The sequence below is a fragment of the Anguilla rostrata genome, chromosome 4 (assembly GCF_018555375.3).
Source record: "Anguilla rostrata isolate EN2019 chromosome 4, ASM1855537v3, whole genome shotgun sequence".
In the NCBI taxonomy this organism is placed as follows: domain Eukaryota; kingdom Metazoa; phylum Chordata; class Actinopteri; order Anguilliformes; family Anguillidae; genus Anguilla; species Anguilla rostrata.
In genome coordinates this window covers 33820465-33824785 of record NC_057936.1, presented here as the reverse complement: position 1 = coordinate 33824785, position 4321 = coordinate 33820465, and the positions used below count along the sequence as shown (strand labels likewise).

Genomic DNA, 4321 nt, shown 5'->3' with positions numbered 1-4321 from the left:
AGCCAGGTCTAATTAGCTTGACCCAGGGCAGGTGTGGCTGTTTAAACCAGCCATCCCCACACCACAGTCCCTTGTAGTGTATGTTTCGGCATAGTAGTATATATTGTTTTTGAGATTAAGACCAGAGATTCATGTGCCCTCCAGGTGACAAAAATGAATCGCTGGGTCTTAGAATGCTAGTGGTCAAGGGGGTGCTGGAGCTCCTGTGCTTTAGACCTTACACTAAGAAAGCAGCATTCTGGATGGTGTTTGAACCCCTCTTGTATTACCTTTTTATAATCATCATTAAACCAGTGTTAACAAGGCACCCTCACCACGCAACTCAGATGGTTTTTCCTCGCTCCTCATCAGTCACAGCAGGACTGTACCATTCTGTACCATGCAGTGAGTTCAGATGTCCTGTGTTCAGATGTTTTGCCTTTTCAGGTTACATGTTATTGTCTTTCTTTAAAAGGAACGAATGGACAGATATCAGTTATTGTTTGTTGTACACATGTCACGGTTTCTGTGCAGGGTAGATCATTTTTCTGTGCCTGCACCGGCTCAGTGGTTAGCATTCCGATTAGCCACTTGGCTAATCGTTATTTTGGTGTGTGGGGACGATTAGTTCGATCTTGCAGATTAGCCACTCGGCTAATCGTTATTTTTGGTTCCTGTGGGAGGATTGTTCCTGCTTTAACATTCCGTGCATTCCTGCAGGGTTACCTCTGATCGGTTTCACCTGTGGGTTGCTCACATCTTCCGCTGATTACCAGCCACACCTGTGGCTGGGTATTTAAAGCGTCAGTAGGCAGTGGAACGGTGCTTGAGTGTAACGTGTTTTGCTCTAGCCAGTTCCCTGTCGTATTTCTGAGGAAGGTGTAAGGATTTTAAGAACAAAGAAATTTAAAAGAATTCTGACCAGTTTGTTTGTTTTTTTGGGAGAAAGGTATTAGGACGGTATATGTCCAGATTCTGAGGTTGGCGGTTTTAAGGGGTTATTGTGTCACCGTTTGAGCACAAACCTTTCTGCCTCTTACTAACCAGTTTCCCCCCTGGTTTTAGTTGGCCTCAGAACTTCTTCTGTTTGTTTTTGAAAAGACATTTTCTTTCTCTCTGCTTCGGGTCGAAGTTGTTTTTTCTTTTCTTTTCCCTGTTCCTTTATTTTCTTTATATACTCCTTCTTCCTCAGTTACCCGTTTAGGGGTTTATTCATTTTTCGGGATACGTCCCTTAGGAGTATAGCACCCCCTTATTTCATCTCTCACGAGACTCAGTGGTTACTGGGGTGCCCCTTTGGTAACTTATAGATCCCCTGTTTGGTCGCGTCTGGTCTTCACACTTCCCCTCCCTCACAACACAGTAGTAAATGGAGAATGGACGTCCATGTACTTTCCCAATGTTTCCACAATGTTTTTTTTATGGAGTGCCCAAGAACAAACTAGCAACGTATCATGCCGGTACTTAAAAATGACGGTCAGTCAATTGAGTAATATCACTGATATTCATTTAATTTAATGTAACAAGACAATTGCTCTCTAATTCATATTTAATAAAGACATGCGTTTGTTGCATTGTATAAGAAATTGATATGAAAGTGCCAAAGCTAGCTTGCTTACAAGAATTAAAGCCTAGCTTGTATTTGTAACATAAAAATGACTGGCCAGGTAGCAAGTTATCTATTTAGATAACATGTGTATTGTAGAATACATTTATAAGAATTTTTTTGTCACAACCCCACTGAAAGTTAATGGGAATGTTGGTTTTCTTTTCTCTCTGAACTTATGTATACTGTAGTTTTATAATTGGTAACTAAACAATGCATTTATTTCATATTAAGCCTTTAAGCATATCTTCCATTTACAGAAAAGTTACTAGGTCAGATGTAATTAACTGGCCAAATTGTCTAGTAATCTATTGGCAATGAAGGACTCCTTTGACTCAATTTACAGGAATGCTCCATGCATCATCAAAGATTGAACTAGAAATCGTGTCACGCTTTTGAGATTAAAATTAAATTTTGGAGGAAACACTGTTCTTTCTCAGTACAGTAAAGTGAAAAGCCAAGGGAACATGCATTCATTTAAAAGTCCAAAATGTTACATCTGAGAGACTAAATGTAAAAGCAAAAGGTTTAACATTTGGTCCTCTGCTCCCCAAATGACCTCCGAACAGGTCATTTGGTCATTTTTGCTCCTGAATCTAATTTGGAAATCAAAACTGTAACTAGCGCTATTTTCCTTCTTTCCTTTCCATATAAAGAGAATGTTATTCTCTTTATATATGTTAAATGATATGTGATTTAATTAAATTATATGTAATTTAATCCAAACAAATGCACAGATTTAAGTGATTAAAACCTCATAAATGAAACACATGGGAAAGTAAAATATGGCAGTGGAGTTAAATGAATACTTAAAGTGATACACCTTTTGAAAATCCGGGAGGGCGCAGTGTGTAGCAGACGTTGGATGGGGCTCTGTCAAATGACATCTTTTCACATTGCAGATCAAATCGGCTGGCGGAGGGGAGAGAGTGCCTCACCACAGGCTGGAGATTTAGGATATAAAACGAATGCGAAGGGAAGATTAAAGTCACTTCCTATCACTGTGGCGCCAAGTACCCAGGGAAATATATATAATTTCACCCCTCTAATGTTTCCGCTGCAGGATCATGTAGGGATTCGCTATCTGATTGGACACAATCTGGGCTTGGAACATGATGCAAGGGAAAGAGAGGGGGCTTTGAAACCGGGTGTGCACCAATAGCGATCCCAAACAGCCTCTTATGTTCATGGCCGTGCCTACATCTGCACGTGATGCACGCACACGCAGTGTGTTGTTTTTATACACGGTAGAGTCTAGCCTGCAGCAGCATATGACAGACTCAGACTTTCACGCTGAGAGCAATCAAGGGTGCTGAACCAACTGTGTCACATGTGTCCTTTTCCTCCTGAATGAATATGCGGCTTTATCGCAGGTCTCCGTGACACTTTCTCCATTCATATAACGTTCACAGGACTGTGTACAACTTTTCATGATTTCACTTTAAAAACTGCATTGCTTGGAAGTGTTTAGGCTCCTATACTTTCCTGAGTGCCCATTATGAATGGTATGCATTTGCACAGATTTACGTTTCCTCTGAAGCCACACAAAACCATGTGAAAGCACTGATAAGGGCAGAGGAGCCAGAGCGTGTTTTGTACGGCAGATGTTGTCTCAACTGAAGGAAACCCTACACTCCTTCTGTGACCTCTGAAGGTCAGAAGCACACTAATGTCTTTATACATTCATTAAAGCCTGGTGCTCGTGAAATAATAATACTAGTACCACAACCACAACAACTAATGAAGTCCTTTAATAATAAAAGCTGAGAGACTATGTGAAAGCAATTATTAAAAAAAAATTATAAAGAAATACAATGCAGAAGAAATTGTACAGAAATGGTTAAGTGCCTGACTCAGAGAACAAACTGAAACTGTGAGTGGGCAAGGCCTACCTGATTCAGAATCCACCTGACTAACATCCGAGGAGCCCTGGGTTTCAGGGGAAGTAACTCTGTCAGTGCAGGCACAGGTGTATGTATGGAATATTTCACCCATAGCAGTTGAGCAGCACCCCCGCACTTACTGGTACTGTGGGTGACAGCAGATAAACATTTTGTTAAACACATTGAGTTTGTGCACAGCATGTTTCTAGCTGAGCCATCAGCTTCGATAGCACTGCAAGGCTACAAATACTCCTCTAATTTAAAACCAGGATGTTTGGATATATGTTTAAACATTTAAAAATTCATGAATGGATTTAATCCATTAAAGAAAGAGATTTAAAGGAGAAACGCATCATTGTGTCCCCTTCATGAGATATGGGTTTTAGTCTTACCATCTCTGCACAAGTTTGTGGAGCCTGAGAGCCATGGGTGCTCTCATGACATGGATGCATGATTGTACTGGACATATACGGCCATAACATTGAAATGGCAATACTGATACTTACATTTTACATAGCACAGAAGGTAATACATTTGCCTCCTGGACTCTTTCCTTTACAGCAATGACATATTTTGGGCAAAAGAGGAAGAAATGCATTGTGGGAGACTGCATTTTAGCTGGAATAATTCTTATAGCTGCAAATAAATACACTTATGCCTTCACATTTAATGCTACAATAAAGATTGAGATCAACATAGAATCTATATAAATATTTCCCTTTCAGCAGGTGGAATTTTGCACTTGAATATTCCATTAAATGTACCTACATGAAATTCTTAAATAATTTATACAAAAAAGTTTTGAAGCCTGATCCGAAAGTTCAATAATCCAACCACTTCGTTCTTCCTAATT

At 39.9% G+C, this 4321-nt stretch overlaps 1 long non-coding RNA gene across 1 annotated transcript; it reads left to right on the top strand.

Annotated features, from left to right (window-relative positions):
* Window positions 1–336: 336 nt before the first annotated feature.
* LOC135254292 (uncharacterized) lies at window positions 337–3385 on the top strand. Its single transcript, XR_010329819.1, has 3 exons — window positions 337–495; window positions 1343–1455; window positions 2488–3385. It is a non-coding gene; the product is annotated as an uncharacterized LOC135254292 (long non-coding RNA).
* The last annotated feature ends 936 nt before the right edge of the window (window positions 3386–4321 follow it).